Genomic DNA, 21,850 nt, shown 5'->3' with positions numbered 1-21,850 from the left:
TAAACTGTCATGGTCAAAACATATTGATGCAGTAGCAGCTAAGATGGGGAAAACCTGACTCTATAGGGGAGGACTGGGGACCGTCGCCGGAAGCTCTGGACTGCGGACCGTCGCCGGAAGCTCTGGACTGGGGACCGTCGCCGGAAGCTCTGAACTGTGAACCGTCGCTGTATAACTGTGAACCGTCGGTATATAACAAAGGTATGAGATAAACTTTTGTTATTGACCAAATACTTATTTTCCACCATAATTTGCAAATAAATTCATTCAAAATCCTACAATGTGATTTTCTGGATTTTTTTCTCATTTTGTCTGTCATAGTTGAAGTGTACCTATGATGAAAATTACAGGCCTCTCTCATCTTTTTAAGTGGGAGAACTTGCACAATTGGTGGCTGACTAAGTACTTTTTTGCCCCACTGTATGTGGTAGTGGTGTAGTAGGGGCCTGATGGCACACAGTGTGTTGTGAAGTCTGTGAATGTATTGTAATGTTTAAAAATGGTATAAACTGCCTTAATTTTGCTAGACCCCAGGAAGAGTAGCTGCTGCCAAAGCAGCAAAGCAAATGGGGATCCATGACAAATACAAATACAAGTACAAATGCATCCGACGAGCATCGGAGCTGGCGTAGTACGATTCGATCTTAGTCTTATCTTATCTTTTTGGCGCTTTGCCTGTTTGATTGTTCGTCGGAAGGCATAGCGGGATTCCTAATAAGCTTCCGGGTTAGAGTCCCACTCCTTGAAAGCGGCAACTCTAGCCTTTAGCTCAGTGCAGATGTTGCCTGTAATCCATGGCTTCTGGTTGGGGCATGTATTTACGGTCACTGTGGGGACAACGTCGTCGATAAACTTATTGATGAAGCCAGTGACTGATGTGGTGGACTCCTCAATGCCGTCAGAAGAATCCCGGAACATATTCCAGTCTGTGATAGAAAAACAGTCCTGTAGCTTAGCATCTGCTTCATCTGACCACTTTTTTATAGTCACTTGTGCTTCCTGCTTTCAATTTTTTCTTGTAAGAGGGAATCAGGATGATAGAATTATGGTCAGATTTGCCAAATAGAGGGCGAGGGAGAGCTTTGTACGCGTCTCTGTGTGTGGAGTAAAGGTGGTCTAGAGTTTTTTCCCCCTCTGGTTGAACATTTAACTTGCTGATAGAAATTTGGTAAAATAGGTTTAAGTTTCCCTGCATTAAAGTCCCCGGCCACTAGGAGTGCCGCCTCTGGATAAGCATTTTCCTGTTTGCTTATGACGTAATACAGCTCATTGAGTGCGGTCTTAGTACCAGCATCAGTCTGTGGTGGTATATAGACTGCTAAGAAAAATAGAGATACAAACTCTCTAGGTAGATAGTGTGGTATACAGCTTATTATGAGATACTCTACATCAGGCGAGCAAAACCTAGAGACTTCCTTAGATATTGTGCACCAGCTGTTGTTTACAAATATACATAGTCCGCCCCCCCCTCCACCCCCTTGTCTTACCAGACGCCGATGTTCTATCCTGCCGATACAGCATATAACTAGACAACTGTATGTTGACAATGTTGTCGTTTAGCCACGACTCTGTGAAGCATAAGGTATTACAGTTTTTAATGTCCTGTTGGTAGTTTAATCTTCCTCGTAGGTTGTCGATTTTATTTTCCAATGATTGCATGTTAGCTAGTAGAACGGAATGCAGTGGGAGTTTATTCGATCGTCTACAAAATCTCAAAAGGCAGTCCAACCTCCGTCCTCTTTTTTGGCGTCTTCTCTTCACGCAAATGACGGGGATTTGGGCCTGTTCCTGGGAAAGCAGTATGTCATTCACGTCGGCTCGTCGGATAAAAAAGCTTCTGCCATATTTGCCATATATTTTTCAACTGTTCTGAACCTTTCTATTTTCATAGTTCCTACAGATTGTAAATTAAAGATAAACATTTTTGCTTAAAGTATTATTATATTATTGATCGATTGACTATGACTTTTCAAATCCCGCAGTAGTGCTATCTGCAGAGTTAGCTCCAGGTAAATGCAGCACTCCTCCAACAATTTTTGGACCAGCCACCAAAAACAAGCTACAGTACATATGGAAAGTACCAAAACAAATGATCGAATGAGTCGTTCTCTTTGAAGAAATAGCTTTTCAATTGTATACTTGAATATTTTTGTCATCAATCATTTGGTATAAGGAAAAGCTTGGAATAATCATCTTTGTTAGTTTTCAATGCTAGATGGGCTTTTTTTGACATTTGCTCTTACAACACGTTTACTTCCACATCCTTCCCAGCCAGGTGTCCATCATGCAGTGTACTACTTAGTATGCTAACACAATTGAAATGTAACTTTATGTGAGCCAAAGTGTCCTTAATACTGAAAGGTCCTTCTCAGAACATTCTAACAGAGAAAGCATTTTTAGATACATTGTACATATAACAATATACAACATTGCCATTGCTGTTCATTGAATTGAGACCTATTCAGAATATTTTGATACCTCAATGCCTTTTCAGTGGACAATATGACCTACCCTAGAATCCATACAGTTGCCCCAGGTATGCACTGATTATATAAAAGCAGTTGTCATGAAGAAGCTATATGGGTGTACACACCAGACAGGAAACCACATGAATAGCACTCCTTCTCTCACATTCACTTTTCAGTTCCTGCCCTCACTGAAAACATTATTTACCAAGAGGAGAGTTGTTTTAGCAAACAAAGTGATCACTACTGCTGTCCATTCTTTTAGACCACACCCACCACCCTTCCTAAACATATCGTTGTATCTATTGGAAACCAAAAAGGAAAACAGTGCTTTGATTTTTCCCTTTAAGCGCTGTAATCCCAAACATGTAGAGGTATTGTGAAAGTCATTGAACTCGTGCCAACAGCTGCACCTAGAAATTTATCAAATGTCTCCCATTGGAGGGAAGCTTTCGACAAAACCCTATCATTGATTGTTTTCAAATCCACATGTCCATAAACTAAGAAAATTTCTCTCCGCGGAAGGAATGTGTTTATGTAAATACTGCTGAAGGTCAAATATGATGTTTGTCAACATGGTCTCAACTGGGCATTGATGTGTTAGAGTTATGGGTCGTTAGGGGTTGGGCTTAAAATGGCCATTAAATGTATATAAATGAATAGAGTATCACTGAAACAACACTCCTATCCTATAGGTGGGGCCTGCATACGTAGGCTTATTGGCTCTTTGTTTTGTACTGGACTTTTTGGGCTGGTCAAAAGCAGGTAGAAGGTAAACGGGGGTAAGGTAATCAGATCCCTAAACATCTGTAGGTATTTGTCAGATCTTGCTATGTGTATGTATGTGTTTATGTATGTTAACCACCCCACCCTGGAAGCATTAGAAATGTGCCTCCCAAAACCAACTCCTCTTGCTCTGTTCTTGTCAGGATATTTACTATTTACGTTCAGCATAATGGACTTTTTGCCCACCTGATGTTGAGTAACAGATTGGACCTTCGGTAACTAGGCTGAAAAACGTAGGCAAATTGTATAACCTATAGATGAAAAGACTGATGGATCATTTTTAAAATTAATAAATCATCAGACCAGCCCTCAGCACACAGGATATAATGGATTTTATTATGTCACTTACTCTTTTGACTCTGCTAATGTAAATGTACATACATAATGCATCTTTATCCTTTGTGCAGAGGTCAGTGCAGACTGTGACACGAGCATACGCACACGCACATGAATCAACTGCAGTCCCGAGATATTCTAAGCCAGCCTCCTTTGATTAGACTTGAGTCTGCCAATGGTGTGTGTGAATGTGTCTGAGTGTGTGTGCGTGCATCTGTGTGTGTATTTGAATGTATTTATGTCTTAAATGGGAGGGGAGGAAACGAGGAGGCGGAGAAAGGGGGCGAAAGAGTGATGAAGCTATTCAATCCCTCACCCCCTTCTTCCACTTAGCTCCCCCCTCTGTCCATCCTGCGCTCTCATCCCTCCGTACCTTAGCAGTGTAAAGCTGGGCTCTCTGACACAAGCAGGCTTAAGAAAAGCAGAATAGTCTACTACACTACACTGTACACCAACAGAAGAGGTTACTTTGAATTTGCAGAAGGAACATTATTTCAGTGTCTGCCTGTTTCTCTTTCTCTGTGGATGACAGGTAGCAGCTGCCGTGCTTACAATCAGCCTACTTAGTCGGGACACTCAGTATCTCTGAAACTTCCATCGCTGCAGCACCGGGATTCGCAAATTATTGTGTAATTTAGATTACGGCTGTAATCACTCTCTCTCTCTTACTCTGTGAGGACAGAGCTGTAATTAACTCGCATTGGAGGAATCTGTGGGGTGAATAGCTCCGTCTTGGAACGTCTCATCTTGTTCAGAGAGTGTTGTGTTCTAAACGCAGGGAAATGGACAGACTGATCGAACTCATCTGGATCTTGGAGTTTAAAAAGTACTCTCATGAGATTTTAAAATATTTCAGTACTGCGTAAATAACATTCCATTTACTCAACACACTGCAGGAGATTTCTAGACAATTTATGTTGATTTACAAATTGTTAAGCTGTGGGCTGATTGTTTATTGCCATAAGAGTTGCTGGATTTCTAGGGCAGATTCTCTCTCTGAAAGTCTGGCAGGTCTCCTTCAGCATACCTGGCAGTCTGGCTGTGTGTGAAGGAGGTAGAATCATCTGGAGGAAACAACTCTACACTACTAACAGACGTTGTGTTTCATACCCTTACTAAAAAAGCTCTGTATCTGCCCTAACACCTAGGCTTTGATAAGTCACTCTGAACACCTGAAGTTAAGACTATGGGGACTCTGGGCATCTTCCTCCACCAGCGGAACCTCTGGACGTGTGACAATGGTCTTCAGCAGATGCACAAACGCAGAAGCCTGGTAGTCCTGAAGGATAACGCCGCTACTTTCTGACTGCTTTATTACTGTACTGAAGGGAGAGCTGATACACCTCTCTCCTCTACTCTGCCTCGCCTGAGCGGAAGACGGAGGAGTATTGGCCATATTGATCCCATGCAGTTCTCACCTGGAAGTCAAACGAAAAGTTAGACACACAGACGAGTCTGGATAAGCCGGGCAAACGGTAAGGACACGTGGTATCCTCTTTTGTCAGTGTAAACTGGGGGCTTATGTGGGAGGATGGTAATCACTGTTAGTGTCTTAAATGAAACATGAGCGGACCAACGGCACAATGTAAGGTGCTAAGTGTCTATGTCAAAATCACTGTCCCAGAGGCTATTGCGCTACAGTTAAATTTGGTTTGGTAGTGTCATGCTTAGCAGACCTGTATAAGTCTGACTATATCATATACTATAATAGGGTAAATCCCCAAACAACACTGCTGACTGTATTCTCTTTCCCAGAGAACAATTTGAAAGGGAAACCCTTATAAACACTAAATTAAACCCCAGAAAGATACTTGAACTTTTTACTGGGTCAGGGTCACACAGAGTGATTATTGGTATCTTATACAAATCTACTTTGAAACAAAAATATACACCTCACACACGTCTATGGGCTTAAAAAAAGATGAAACCTGTACCATATCAGATATAAAGTTTAAATGTATTACATCCTAATATTACACTTTATATACATCTCAGAAGACAGAAATATAACACAACTGTTTGACTTTGATTTTTTTACTTTCCTCCCATGATGCCTAAGAGGTTGCTTTTGGTCATTGACTACAGGAAAGGGCTATGCCAACATTGTAAAATTCAACATGCAAGGAACTGAAATCTCACTTGAATTAGTAGCTCCCTATGGAGAGAGTCTGAGGCATGGGAAGCTAAACCAGTTGTCTCTGAGCTGTTCAACTGCCATAACCTGTGTAACAATCCGGCTTATCGCGCAGGCTGCTAACTATCTGGAAAACCAGTGATTTACCTTAACTGCACTCTCCGGCGTTAGAAAGGGTCACAGCCGTCTACTCTGTGTGGACAACATGGTCGGACCAATGACGATGGCTCTATGATTGACACAAGACTCTAAAGCTGAATGTGTTATGACACATTTCGATTTTCATGTGACGTAACAGGGAGGTATGTTTTTAGTCAATGTCTAGGTAGAACCCTTAAATCTGGTCATATTGAAATTACCCAATAATAAGTACATGGGAAACCGCTAGTGCCCCCCATTGTCTGGAACACATGTTGCAACACTATGTTGAGAGAAGAAAAAGGGTTTAGGATGTGTGCTAACATATCTGAAATCCACCCATGCCAAACCGACAGGGAATATTCAAGCTCATGCTTACCAGATTACACAAAAGACATTGGCAACATTATATTCTACGTACGTTTGTCGGCAGTCAACTTTACTTAAAGTTTGGTAGCATCTTGGGTCATTCATGTTTAAGACCCGTGGTTCTTATAGATTTATTGATTTGTTTGTTGGAGATGGAGCAGATTTAAGCTTGTTCACTTGCGTCTCTTTAAATGTATCTTCCAGCTGTGATAATTTACAGAGAAAATAAACCCTTTTCCATCTTTTCCACTTCTGTAGCGAATGTGGAAGCTCATGCAATAGGTGATCACTGTTTTTACGCACACGAACAAGGGACATCTTACTACATCTTCCCCTCTCCGATGAACAAGAATTCAACATGCATAAACACTGAAGCATAACTGAAATGCAGTTTTGAAACAAGTATTATTTCCTTTAACATGTTACTTCCCATTCTGAAACACCATGAAAGCATGAAATTACACAGTCTGAGCTATGTATTAACTTAGGTAAAATCTTTATTTTTGCTGGGTATGGTCCCCTCAACAGTATGTATTCTATTCACATAACATAGTCTTTCAGCCACTCTGGTGGCTTCACATCATTTTTTGGGCGAGCTTGTTAACCTGAGCCGGTGAGACAGGCAATGGGGAGCGTAGCCTTCTGTCCATGATGCAGTGGTGTGACTCTGTAAGCAAACAGAGCCCTATACGGATCCTTGTTCTTTTTCAGCAGTCCCTTGACTGTTTTCACAGCCCTCTCTGCCTTGACACTTCTCTGTGTATGGTAGGGGCTACTGGTCACATGTGTGAAGTCATATTATGCAGAAAAAGCATCCAGGACCTCAGCTACCCCTTTCCTGGAAAAAATGACTTTAATCCATTGATAACACCAGCTGGTGTGGTTATGGGTGTCTTTGCTATTTCAATGTATCTTCAATAGTAATTTAATCCAAGAGAACATATCTGCCCCTACCTTTTGCCATGGCCATTTTGGCAGCTCAGTTGCCATCATTGGTTCAGGATGACAAGGTTGACATTTTGCACACACCTCACACTGGGCCTCCAGCTTGGCAATCTGAGTACTTAGACCAAGCCACCACACCAACTGTAGAGATCTCAGTCTGCATTTGGATATCCCCATGTATCCTCATAAACTCAGTTTAGCATTTCTGGTTGTAGAGTCTCTGGGATAACTATCCATTGACTGTTCATGAGTAGGTCTCCATTACGGTGGAAGTCATTTTGGTGCACCCAATAGGGCTTCAGAAGCTGAGGCAGAACCTACTGCCTAGGCCTTAGGACATTCTTTTTTGAACTCCTGTACTCTCTGTCGGCAGATGGGGTCTCGCTGTTGCTCCTCTGCAATCTGCTGCAGTTTGGTCTGAGACACAGGTATGCTGTCTCTTACTCCATTAACAGACACCTGTACCTCACCCTCTAGACATTGCTTCTCCTCTGTTAATGGATGTTTAATTGGGGCCCTGGAGAGTGCATCTGCTGTGATCAGTGCCTTCCCTGGCACATACTGTGCCTTGCGAAAGTAATCGGCCACCTTGAACTTTGCGACCTTTTGCCACATTTCAGGCTTCAAACATAAAGATATAAAACTGTATTTTTTTGTGAAGAATCAACAACAAGTGGGACACAATCATGAAGTGGAACGACATTTATTGGATATTTCAAACTTTTTTAACAAATCAAAAACTGAAAAATTGGGCGTGCAAAATTATTCAGCCCCCTTAAGTTATTACTTTGTAGCGCCACCTTTTGCTGCGATTACAGCTGTAAGTCGCTTGGGGTATGTCTCTATCAGTTTTGCACATCGAGAGACTGAAATTTTTTCCCATTCCTCCTTGCAAAACAGCTCGAGCTCAGTGAGGTTGGATGGAGAGCATTTGTGAACAGCAGTTTTCAGTTCTTTCCACAGATTCTCGATTGGATTCAGGTCTGGACTTTGACTTGGCCATTCTAACACCTGGATATGTTTATTTTTGAACCATTCCATTGTAGATTTTGCTTTATGTTTTGGATCATTGTCTTGTTGGAAGACAAATCTCCGTCCCAGTCTTAGGTCTTTTGCAGACTCCATCAGGTTTTCTTCCAGAATGGTCCTGTATTTGGCTCCATCCATCTTCCCATCAATTTTAACCATCTTCCCTGTCCCTGCTGAAGAAAAGCAGGCCCAAACCATGATGCTGCCATTACCATGTTTGACAGTGGGGATGCTGTGTTCAAGGTGATGAGCTGTGTTGCTTTTACGCCAAACATAACGTTTTGCATTGTTGCCAAAAAGTTCAATTTTGGTTTCATCTGACCAGAGCACCTTCTTCCACATGTTTGGTGTGTCTCCCAGGTGGCTTGTGGCAAACTTTAAACAACACTTTTTTATGGATATCTTTAAGAAATGGCTTTCTTCTTGCCACTCTTCCATAAAGGCCAGATTGTTGTCCTATGGACAGAGTCTCCCACCTCAGCTGTAGATCTCTGCAGTTCATCCAGAGTGATCATGGGCCTCTTGGCTGCATCTCTGATCAGCCTTCTCCTTGTATGAGCTGAAAGTTCATACAAGGCCAGGTCTTGGTAGATTTGCAGTGGTCTGATACTCCTTCCATTTCAATATTATCGCTTGCACAGTGTTCCTTGGGATGTTTAAAGCTTGGGAAATCTTTTTGTATCCAAATCCGGCTTTAAACTTCTTCACAACAGTATCTCGGACCTGCCTGGTGTGTTCCTTGTTCTTCATGATGCTCTCTGCGCTTTTAACGGACCTCTGAGACTATCACAGTGCAGGTGCATTTATACGGAGACTTGATTACACACAGGTGGATTGTATTTATCATCATTAGTCATTTAGGTCAACATTGGATCATTCAGAGATCCTCACTGAACTTCTGGAGAGAGTTTGCTGCACTGAAAGTAAAGGGGCTGAATAATTTTGCACGCCCAATTTTTCAGTTTTTGATTTGTTAAAAAAGTTTGAAATATCCAATAAATGTCGTTCCACTTCATGATTGTGTCCCACTTGTTGTTGATTCTTCACAAAAAAATACAGTTTTATATCTTTATGTTTGAAGCCTGAAATGTGGCAAAAGGTCGCAAAGTTCAAGGGGGCCGAATACTTTCGCAAGGCACTGTACACCATCTTGTAGGTGAACCTCAGTAATCTGAGGCGGAAGCGCAGAACTCTGGGAGGCATGTCGTCCAATGCTTTTGTCCCTAACAGAGCCAACAGTGGTTTGTGGTCAGTCTCTGCTGTAAGCTGAAGGCCAATTAACTATTGCCTGAGCATTTCACATACCCATGTGATAGCCAACACCTTCTTCTCCACTTGTGCATGCCTTTGCTCTGTGTCAGATAAGCTTTGTGAGATGTATGTTATTGGACACCACTCCATGTTGTCCTGCATCTGTGTGAGGACCGCCCCTAGCCCAAAGGATGGTGCCTCTGCTGACACATTTGTCTTAGCATGGGGGCGGTACTGGGCCAGCACTCTCTGTGAGGCCAGGTGTCCTCTGATTTTGTCAAATGCTGCCTGTTGCATGTCATTCTCTTTGAGTCATTCTGGGTCATTTTCTTTGGCTAGTCAGTCTCTCAGGGGTTTGGTTGTGTCTGAAAGTTACTCACATATGTGGCCATGCCTAAGAAGGTCCTGACTCCAGCCACGTTCTGGGGGATGGGCATGTCTGTGATAGTGCTGATCTTCTCCGGGTCCGGCTCTTTTCCAGCTGCACTGATTTTTGTATTCCAAGAACAAGACGTTTGACTGTGCAAAGGGGCATTTTTCATTGAGTGTCAGGCCAGTCTTTCATCATGTTCTGCTCTGTCCCATCTGCACATGAGCACGCCGTCCAAGTGGACTATGATGCCCCTCAGCCCATCCAACAGCTGGGACATGCGTCTTTGGAAATGCTCAGGACCGGGAGCGATTCCAAATGGCAAAACGTTGAAACCGTACCGGCCAAACGGTGGGAGCGCCCTACTCTCTGGTGACAGGGGTATCTGCCAGAAGCCTGAGCGGGCATCCAGCTTTGTGAAGACCTGTGAACCATCCAACTAAGCCAGTGACTTCTCCACTGATGGTAATATGTGTCTCTCTCTGCAGTGCCTCATTCAAGTTAGTAATGTCCCCATTGGCTTTTAGGACCACCACCATCCCTGCACCAATCAGTGGGACTCTCTATTTTAGACACAGACCCAATTTCTTCCATCCTTCCAAAGGGATAGGCACACAGCAGGGGGTATTAAGGGCATAGGGGACTGTATCCTCCTTCAGGTGGATTTTGTAGTCACCTTCTAGCCTTCCTAGGCTAGAAATCACTTTTGGGAATTTATTTTTGAAAACCTCCCCTGGGTCCTCCAGTTCACTCACTCTCTCAATGAGTTGCAATGCTTCAATTGCTGGCAGCCCCGGCAGCGGTCTGGCCAGAGAGTCAATGACGAATACAGGCTGGATTGCACTTCTCTTTTACTCTCCAGTTTACACACAATCTGCCCTACCACTGGTAATATCTTATTACTGGGCCTGTACAGTTTTTTGTTTGTAGCGAGCCATCTCTACTGTAGCTATACAGCCTATTGGGGATTGATGTCACTGCTACACCTGTGTCTGGTTTAAATGACTACAGTTTAATGTCGGAGTGCCAGCCAGCATCCCCCCCTACTTCCCCCAGAATTAGCTGACCTACTGTAACTGCTGTTCCTCCTCTGAGACCTCATGCATTTGCTTTGATTGACAGACCGATGTAAAGAGTCCTCTCTTGTGACATTTCCTGCATTACTCATCCTTTGCTAGGCAATCTTTCCAGCTGTGGAAAGGGGATTTCTCACATTTGCGACAAATGCTTGAACTGGCTACTGGGACTGTCTGTGATTGTTTTCTCCACATCTGTCTCTGTTCCCCTCAGTTGTTTTAGCACGGTATGAAAACGCATGTATTTCCTCCCTCTCTTCACTCTACATAGAGCTGCTACTGCACAGCATCGCCTGCTGTTTTTTTACTGTCTCACTCTGCCTAACCTGGTTTACAGCTTTGGACAAGGTAAGCTGTGAATCCAACTGTAACTGTTCAGAAACTGTTCACTAAATCAAATAAAAAAGTTATTTGTCACATGCAGATGTTATTGCAAATCTAGTGAAATGCTAATGCTTCTAGATCTGACAGTGCAGCAGTATCTAACAAGTAATATCTAACAATTCCACAACAAAACCTAATACACACAATCTAGTAAAGGACTGGGATTAAAATATATAAGTATAAAATATATGGATGAGCAGTGACAGAGCGGCTAAGATGCAATAGATAGCAAATAATTGTATTTATTTATTTTATTTCACCTTTATTTAACCAGGTAGGCTAGTTGAGAACAAGTTCTCACTTGCAACTGCGACTTGGCCAAGAAAAAGCATAGCAATTCCACACATACAACAACAGTTACACATGGAATAAAAAAAACATAGTCAATAATACAGTAGAACAAAAGAAAACAAAAAGTCTATATACAGTGAGTGCAAATGAGGTAAGATAAGGGAGTTAAGGCAATAAATAGACCATGGTGGCAAAGTAATTACAATATAGCATTTAAACACTGGAATGGTAGATGTGCAGAAGATTAATGTGCAAGTAGAGATAATAGGGTGCAAAGGAGCAAGATAAATAAATAAATATACTGTATGGGGATGAGGTAGGTAGATAGCTAAGCTGTAAACATTCCATCTATGTACAGATGCAGTGATCTGTGAACAGCTCTGACAGCTGGTGCTTAAAGCTAGTGAGGGAGACATGAGTCTCCAGCTTCAGGGATTTTTTCAGTTCGTTCCAGTCATTGGCAGCAGAGAACTGGAAGGAAAGACGACCAAAGGAGGAATTGGCTTTGGGGGTGACCATATACCTGCTGGAGCGCGTGCAACGAGTGGGTGCTGCTATGGTGACCAGTGAGCTGAGATAAAGCGGGGCTTTACCTAGCAGAGACTTGTAGATAACCTGTACGACACATATGTCAGAGTCAAGGCCCGCGGGCCACATCCGGCCCGCAAGAAGGTTTTTTACGGCCCCTGGGATGATCTTGATTTATTATTAGAACCGGCCCGCAGCAAGCCGGCAGCCCGCAGATCTTTTACACGCACCAATACTACATTTCCCACAATGCAAAGGTGACGCACCGAGCAGTAGGCTGCTTCATTTCAATATTTATTGGCACAGCAGTCGTCAGCATCACAGTAAAATTAACTTTCAGATACCCATCAAAAATGGCAAAACGGAAGGTGGATACTGAGAACCGGGGGTTTCAAACAAGGTGGGAGTCGGAGTATATGTTCACGAAGGTAGCTGGAAAACCTGTGTGTCTTCTGTGTGGAGAAAGTGTGGCGGTACTGAAAGAGTATAATCTGAGACGACATTATGAAACGAAACACGCGGACAAAAACAAGAATATGGACATGGAACAAAGGCTACAAAAGGCAGAGGAATTAAAACGAGGCCTCAAATCTCAGGCTGCTGTCAAGGCCAGTTTTATTTTGGCAGAAGAGATCGCTAAATCAGCCCGGCCATTTACGGAGGGGGATTTCATCAAAAACTGCATGATTAAAGTTTGTGACGAAGTTTGCCCAGAAAAAAGGCAACTCTTTTTAAATGTGAGTCTGAGCAGAAACACCATTGCCGAGAGAGTAGACCAGTTGTCCATCAATCTAAAAGAGCAGCTTGTGAAAAAGGGAAAAGATTTTATTGCATATTCCTTGGCTGTGGATGAGAGCACCGACATTTCTGACATTGCCCAGTTGTCAATTTTCATCCGCGGAGTGGACTCCAACCTAAGCGTGACAGAGGAGTTTTTGGCTTTACGTCCTATGCATGGCACAACTACGGGGCATGATTTGTATGAAGAGGTGTCAAGATGTGTAAATGAGATGGAGCTGCCTTGGGAAAAACTCGTGGGTTTGACAACCGACGGAGCACCTGCGATGTGTGGACACAGGAGCGGACTGGTGGCGAAGATACGGGAAAAGATGCAAGAGGAAAACGCGACAGGTGAGCTGACAGCTTATCATTGTATCATACACCAGGAAGCGTTGTGCGGTAAAGCCTTGAAAATGGAGCATGTAATGAGCATCATCACGCGCACAGTTAACTTTATCAGAGCCAAAGGTTTGAATCACCGCCAGTTCAAGGCATTTCTGACGGAGTTAGAAACGGAGCATGGTGATTTGCCTTATCACACAGAGGTGCGATGGCTAAGCCAGGGAAAGGTGCTTCAAAGATGTTTCGAGCTTCGTGAGGAGATTTGTCTGTTCTTGGACAGCAAAGGGAAAGACACAACACAACTCCGAGACGAAATGTTTCTGTGTGAAATGGCTTTTCTGTGTGACATTACGAGTCATCTGAATGCAATAAACTTGCAGCTGCAGGGTCGGGATCGTGTCATCTCTGATATGTACAGTACAGTGAAGGCATTTAAAACCAAACTGACTCTGTGGGAGACGCAGATGCGGAAAGAAAATTTGAGCCACTTTCCCAGCTGCCAGACCATGAAAGAGAAGCTCTCTACCAGTGCGTTCCCGAGCACACAGTTGGCTGATAAAATAGGTATGCTTGCCGCTGACTTTCGACGCCGATTTGCTGACTTTGAAGCACAAAAAAGCAGGTTGGAACTGCTCGGTAACCCATTTGCTGTTGACGTGGAAAGCTCACCACCAAACCTCCAAATGGAGTTGATTGACCTCCAATGCAATGATGCACTGAGGGCAAAATATGCGGCAGTGGGTGCTGCGGAGTTCGCCCGTTTCCTCCCCGGCACAATGCCCCAGCTGCGCATCCAGGCTGCTCAAACGTTGTCTATGTTTGGCAGCACATACCTGTGTGAACAACTGTTTTCTTTGATGAACCTGAACAAAACATCACACAGAAGTCGACTTACTGCTGAACACCTCCACTCAATTCTGAGGATTTCTTCAGCTCAGAGCCTTACCCCGAACATTGATGAACTTGTGGAAAAGATGGGACACCACCAAGTATCACCCTCAACCTCAAACAAGTGAACATTACTGTGCAATCACATATTTAGAGTTTTTACTCAGTTCAAGTTTAAAAGTTAAAATTTAATATTTGTTTTCACTGCATGTTACTTCTCCTTAAACAAAGTGTTGTTTTTGATTAATAGATTTTTGCACTTTATTTTTTTGTATTTCAATCCAATTATATTTTAAAAATATTTCAGTTGAGTGGATGATAGAAAATTGCTATTATTGTTTTTTCTTTGAAGTAAATTTAGCCCACTTTTGCTAAAATAGAAAATATAGTCTACTGATGGTGCCTTGAATACCGGTTTCTTTCATTTAATGTTCATGTTATGGGGATATTTATATAAAGGAAATTTGTCTTTTGTGTCTGTTGAAAATTAAAGATTACTGACAGAGCCATAAGAAAATATTGCTTTATTTATCTGATCATATTGTAATATATTTGTTAGGTTTTCAGTAGGTTCAATTAGGTTCACTAGACTATATGCGTCATTTAAAAATTTTTCAATGAACATTCGAACAGTCCGGCCCTCGTCTTGTAGCTGATTTTTTTATTTGGCCCTCCGTCCATTTGACTTTGACACCCCTGCTGTACGAGATCGTAGATAGTAGAATAGATAGTGAAGGATACAGTATATACATATGAGATGAGTAATACGAGATATGTAAACATGATTAAAGTGACTAGTGTTCCATTTATTAAAGTGGCCAATGAAATCAAGTCTGTAGGTAGGCAGCCGCCTCTCTATGCTAGTGGTGGCTGTTTAATAATCTGATGGCCTCGAGATGTTTTTCAAACTCTCTGTCCCAGCTTTGATGCACCTATACTGACCTCGCTTTCTGGATGGTAACGGGGTGAACAGGCAGTGGTTCGGGCGGTTATTGTCCTTGATGATCCTTTTTGCCTTCCTGTGACATTGGCTGGTGTAGGTGTCCTGGAGGGCAGGTAGTTTGCCCCTGGTGATGTGTTGTGCAGACCACACCACCCTCTGGAGAGCTTTGCGGTTGTGGGCGGTACAGTTGCCGTACCAGGCGGTGATACAGTCTGACAGGATGCGCTCAATTGTGCACCTGTAGAAGTTAGTGAGGGTTTCCAGTGACAAGCCAAATTTTTTCAGCCTCCTGAGGTTGAAGAGGCGCTGTTGTGCCTTCTTCACCACACTATCTGTGTGCATGGAACATTTTAGTTTGTCGGTGATATGTACACCGAGGAACTTTCCACCTTCTCCATTGCTGTCCCGTCAATGTAAATAGGTGTGAACAGGTAGTCCACGATCATCTCTTTTGTTTTGCTGACATTGAGTGAGAGGTTATTTTCCTGACTCCAGACTTCGTTCCAGTGTTGAGGATCAGCGGAGTGGAGATGTTGTTTCCTACCTTCACCACCTGGGAGCGGACCGTCAAGAAGTCCAGGACCCGGTTGTACAGGGCGGGGTCGAGACCCAGGGTCTCGAGCTTAATGATGAGTTTAGAGGGTACTATGGTGTTGAATGCCGAGCTGTAGTCAATGAACAGCATTCTTACACTGGTATTTCTGTTGTCCAGATGGGATAGGGCAGTGTGCAGTTTGATGGCGATTGCATTGTCTGTGGACCTATTGGGGCGGTAAGAAAATTGGAGTAGGTCTAGGAGTTTGTCTAGAGGTGAGTGCTACGGGGCAATAGTAATTTAGTTCAGTTACCTTAGCTTTCTTGGAAACAGGAACAATGGTTGCCATCTTAAAGCATGTTGGGACGGCAGACTGGGATAGGATTTGATTGAATATGTCCTTAAACACACCAGCCAGCTGGTTTGCGCATGCTCTGAGGCTAGGGATGCCGTCTGGGCCGGCAGCCTTGCGAGGGTTAAGAGGTTTAAATGTTTTACTCATGTCGGCCACAGGGAAGGAGAGCCCATCAGTCTTTAGTAGCGGGCCGTGTCGGTGGAACCATATTGTCTTCAAAGCGCACAAAGAAGCTGTTTAAATTGTCTGGGAGCATGACGTCAATATCTGCGACGGGGCTGGTTTTCTTTTTGTAATCCATGATTGTCTGTAGACCCTGCCACATATGTCTCGTGTTTCAGCCGTTGAATTGAGACTCCACTTTGTCTCTATACTGACGGTTTGCTTGTTTGATTGCTTTACGGAGGGAATAACTACACTGTTTGTATTCGGCCATGTTTCCAGTAGCCTTGCCATGATTAAATGCGGTGAAACGTGCTTTCAGTTTTGTGCGAAATTCCTTCACGTTTTTGTCATTATTAAAACCACTCTGACACCACGTAGTATTATCTAAAATAAGGAGGCACGACAAGGCCCTAGTGTCTGTATGTTTACTAGCCCAGTCTGCGCATGTCATACACAGCGTATTCGGAAAGTATACAGACCCCTTGATTTTTTTCCACATTGTTACATTACAGCATTATTCTAACATGTATTAAATTGTTTTTACCCTCATCAAATCTACACACATTATCAAATTGATTACAAATCAAAAACTAAAATATCACATTTACATACTCAGTACTTTGTTGAAACACCTTTGGCAGCAATTACAGCCTTGAGTCTTCTTGGGTATCATGCTACAAGCATTCTTCTCTGCTGATCCTCTCAAGCTCTGTCAGTTTGGATGGGGAGCGTCGCTGCACAGCTATTTTCAGGTCTATCCAGAGAGGTTCAATTGGGTTCAAGTCCAAGCTCTGGCTGGGCCACTCAATGACATTCAGAGACTATCCCGAAGCCACTCCTGCATTGGGGTCTGTATGCTTTTCGAATGCACTGTATAGGTACAGATACCCACAAGGGACATCCTAAAACACTTTCCATAGAAGGTTCTACATGGACCCCAAAAGGGTTCTACCTAAAACCTAAAGGGTTCTCCTATGTGGAGAGACAAAGAACCCTTTTGGAACCTTTTTTTCTACGAGTGTAGTGGGTCATTCAATGTCATTTCAGCAAGTCATGACACCCACCATCTCCGACTGCTCTGAAATTGTTTCTGTAGTTAGAAACGGGTAAGATTAGCATTCCTGCAACAATATTTTGTTGAAATATCATTTGATCTCTGAGAAATTAAGCTAATTGATTGCACCCAAATTGGACATTTTTTAAATGATAGGATTCATATAATATTCAATAAATATAGTACATAACATCCTATTTGGACCAACACTTACATGAGTAAGACATGAGGGTTCCAAAGAAATTGTCAAAAGACACCCACGTATAACCCACACCCCACACAAATCCCAACCCAACAACTAGTATACAATACATTCTCTACCTTTGACAAGTAGTACAGCTCGGAGCATAGTTTCTTCATCCTATGTAATACATTCTCAGTGAATTTGCTATTTTTTTCCCTCCTGTTCAGACAATTAGTCATAGAAGTTGTAGGTTTATGTCCCTTCCTACATTCTGATATTACCAGGTCCTGACCACTAGACGGTGATGTTCTTGCTATTATTTGTTAAAACATTTAATCCCCCCCCCCCTCAATGTTAAAGGGATAGTTCAACCAAATTCCAAAAATATATATTGGTTTCCTTACCTTGTAGCAGTCTATGAACAAGGTATGACAGCAACCCATGCTTTGGTTTAGTTTACCTGGCCACTGTTTCAAATTCTAACTTTTTAGCATTGGTCTCACAAATCCAATGCAAGTCAATATTAGCGTTCATATCCAAATCCTCTCAAGTAAAATAATTGAGTAATTCAATCCATTTTGAGATGGTTTGAACATGAAGAGTGATTCACAGGAAAACTATCTGAGAACATCTATCACATTCACAACACTGGGCTTTATAGGTGTTTTGTCATTTGTAGCCTTTTGGGTGCTCATCATTGCTATTGTTCTTCATTTTTACATTTTGTCATTTCTATCTGCAACTTATGAATGTCATTTTGGACTCAAACAGTACCATTTTTGTAAGTATTACCACATGCACTATAAGCCCCTGCAACGTCCTAAAATTGCTAGATGCCATTTTATCTTAACAGGAACTGAACTGATAAAGTGTTATTGATATAACAATTTCCAACAACGGTATGCAGCAGTAACAGAGGTTTCTTCAAGTTGTTATCTAATATATACTAGACCACCCAGAGGCTCATTTATTTACCTGGTGTCCATGCACATAACCCCAACCTGTAATCCCCACATGTTTCAAGCTGACTACCATCATTCCTGTTCCCAAAAACTCCAAGACATCCTGCCACAATGACTACCGCCCTGTAGTACTCACATCTGTAATAATGAAGTTTTGAAACTCTGGTCAAGGCACACATCAACTGCATCATCCCAGACACCCTTGGCCCACTCCAATTTGCATATTGCACCAACAGATCCACAGACGACTTAATCTCAGTTGCAGTCCACACTGTCCGCTCCCACCAAGAAAAGAGGAATACCTATGTGAGGATGCTGTTCATCAACTACAGCTCAGCGTTCAACACCATAGTGCCCTCCAAGCACGTCACCAAGCTCGGGACCTTCTGACTGAACACCTCCCTCTGCAACGGGATCCTGGACTTCCTCACGGGCCGACCCCAGGTGGTAAGATTAGGCAACAACACATCCGCCACGCTGACCCTCAAAATGGGTTCTCCTCAGGGGTGTGTGCTTAGTCCCCTCCTGTACTCCTTATTGAGCCACAACTGTGTGGCCACGCACAACTCCATAATTAAGTTTCCTGATGACATGACGGTGTTAGGCTTGATCACCAACGGTGGTGAGAAAGCCTATAGGGAGGATGTCAAAGACCTGTCAGTGTGCCAGTGTGCCAGGATAACAATTGTGGTCTACGGGGAACAGGGGATGGTGTACACCCCATCCACATCGACGGACCACAGTGGAGAGGGTTTGAGAGCGTCGGTGTCCACATCATTGAGGACTTATCATGTTCCTCTCACACCAGCACAGCCATGAAGTAGGCATGGCAATGCCTCTTCTCCCTCAGGAAGCTGAAACAATTTGGCATGGCCCCTCAGATCCTTAGGAACTTTTACAGCTGCACCATCGAGCGCATCCTGACTTGTATGACCGTCTGGTATGGCAACTGCATGGGAGCGTCGGGTGTGCCGTGAGAGTTATTTAAGATTCTAATCAAAAGAGGTAGGATTTCAGACGCTTTCGAAAGATGGGCAGGGACGCCGCTGTCCTGACTTTAAAACGTCTTGGTGACGGGTTGATTGATCACCTACCAACCAGTAAGAATTCCGGCTCTCACAGACCTGTTAGCCTCCTAGAAGCCTCCTGTTCTCCACTCATTACCTGTATTAACGGCACCTGTTTGAACTCGTTACCTGTATAAAAGACACCTGTCCACACACTCAATCAAACAAACAGACTCCAACCTCTCCACATTGGCCAAGACCAGAGAGCTGTGTAAGGACATCAGGGATAAAATTGTAAACTTGCACAAGGCTGGGATGGGCTACAGGACAGTAGGCAAGCAGCTTGGTGAGAAGGCAACAACTGTTGGCGCAATTATTAGAAAATGGAAGAAGTTCAAGATGACGGTCAATCACCCTCGGTCTGGGGCTCCATGCAAGATCTCACCTCGTGGGGCATTAATGATCATGAGGAAGGTTAGGGATCAGCCCAGAACTACACGGCAGGACATGGTCAATGACCTGAAGAGAGCTGGGACCACAGTCTCAAAGAAAACCATTAGTAACACACTACGCCGTCATAGATTAAAATCCTGCAGCGCACGCAAGGTCCCCCTGCTCAAGCCAGCGCATGTCAAGGCCCGTCTGAAGTTTGCCAATGACCATCTGGATGATCCAGAGGAGGAATGGCAGAAGGTCATGTGGTCTGATGATACAGAAATATAGCTTTTTGGTCTAAACTCCACTCGCCGTGTTTGGAGGAAGAAGGATGAGTACAACCCCAAAAACACCATCCCAACCGTGAAGCATGGAGGTGGAAACATCATTCTTTGGGGATGCTTTTCTGCAAAGGGGACAGGACGACTGCACAGTATGTATGTATCGCGAGATCTTGGCCAACAACCTCCTTCCCTCAGTAAGAGCATTGAAGATGGGTCGTGGCTGGGTCTTCCAGCATGACAACGACCCGAAACACACAGCCAGGGCAACTAAGGAGTGGCTCCGTAAGAAGCATCTCAAGGTCCTGGAGTGGCCTAGCCAGTCTCCAGACCTGAACCCAATAGAAAATCTTTGGAGGGAGCTGAAAGTCCGTATTGTCCAGCGACAGCCCCGAAACCTGAAGGATCTGGAGAAGGTCTGTATGGAGGAGTGAGCCAAAATCCCTGCTGCAGTGTGTGCAAACCTGGTCAAGAACTACAGGAAACGTATGATCTCCGTAATTGCAAACAAAGGTTTCTGTACCAAATATTAAGTTCTGCTTTTCTGATGTATCAAATACTTATGTCATGCAATAAAATGCAAATTAATTGCTTAAAAATCATACAATGTGATTTTCTGGATTTTTGTTTTAGATTCCGTCTCTCACAGTTGAAGTGTACCTATGATAACAAATTACAGACCTCTACATGCTTTTTAAGTAGGAAACACTGCCGATTTTGCAGGTTATCAAATACTTGTTCTCCCCACTGTGTACCTCAATACTCCAGTATCCCTGCACATTGTAAATTTGGTTCTGGCACTGACCCTGTATCTAGCTTCCTCTCTTATTTCTTATTTGTCTTGTTTTTTATTGAATTCTTATTTTGTAATTAGTTATACTTTTTGATATTGAATACTGCACTGCTGGGTAGGGTTTGCAAGTTAAGCATTTCACTGTACTTTTGCATGTGAAAAATATACTTGAACATGAGTCACCCTACAAGACAGAGTTGACTTCTGGGATGAGGAATACCACCCTCGGGAGCCTACTGGTATTTCCCCTGACCTGCACCACATATAATGGGAGCTGTGGTCAATGCCCTCCATCTAGTCCTCTTTCAAAATGCCTCAAATCTCTAATATTGACAAAGTACCTTTACCCCTCTCTCTGGCTGAGACATCATGTGGTGAATGAATTGCATTAATAGTAGGCTACATAATGGAAACCAGTTATCCTTACCTATATCAAAGCTATGATGTGGTTATAACAGATTACCCCTCACTTCCATCCCCACACCTCCAGGTGGTGATTCCCTCCAGCCACGCTGGGTAAATTGCAGCCCACGTGATGGAAATAAACTGGGAGGCATTAGCAGTTGTAATCCAGGCCTGATCTTGGGAGCCATGCTCCGCTCTATATGCTGCTCCCCTGTTGCCCTGCCATTAGGCCTTGAAGACAACTGACCGTACAATAACATGAACTATTAAGAATTCAGCCCAAGCCTTCTCCTCTTCTTGGGAAGAGAAAATGTAGGTACCGAATCACTTTTCCTGCTGTGATGTTCTCGGTGTAGTGTGTCGAGTTTGAGTCTTTTTGACTTGAGTTTCGCTTAGTTACAGAGGTGACCTTGCTCACCTTTGATCTAAATGATCGTGCTTCTGTAGAGGAGTGCAGCCATTGACATTACTGTAGCAATTGAACCTTGTGTGTCAAGTGATGGACTGCACCTGGGGTCCCCTTATGCATGCTTCTCCACCTCCTCCAAACATTTAACCCTGAAAGGACCAAAGCTTGTGGACATCACTGTACATGTACACTTGATTATCTTGTTGCACT

The 21,850-nt window shown here is 43.3% G+C and overlaps 1 protein-coding gene across 1 annotated transcript in view; it reads left to right on the top strand.

The window, feature by feature from the left end:
- The first annotated feature begins 3,963 nt into the window (after positions 1 to 3,963).
- The window catches only part of LOC139415504 (neurturin-like), a 46,037-nt gene continuing 28,150 nt past the window's right edge, over positions 3,964 to 21,850 (top strand). The window contains exon 1 of the mRNA XM_071163612.1: positions 3,964 to 5,062. The gene's annotated coding sequence lies outside the window, so the exon portion shown is untranslated. The remainder of the gene's footprint in view (positions 5,063 to 21,850) is intronic.

Source organism: Oncorhynchus clarkii, chromosome 1 (assembly GCF_045791955.1).
Source record: "Oncorhynchus clarkii lewisi isolate Uvic-CL-2024 chromosome 1, UVic_Ocla_1.0, whole genome shotgun sequence".
NCBI classification, from domain to species: Eukaryota; Metazoa; Chordata; class Actinopteri; order Salmoniformes; family Salmonidae; genus Oncorhynchus; species Oncorhynchus clarkii.
This window is presented reverse-complemented; position numbering and strand designations above follow the sequence as displayed.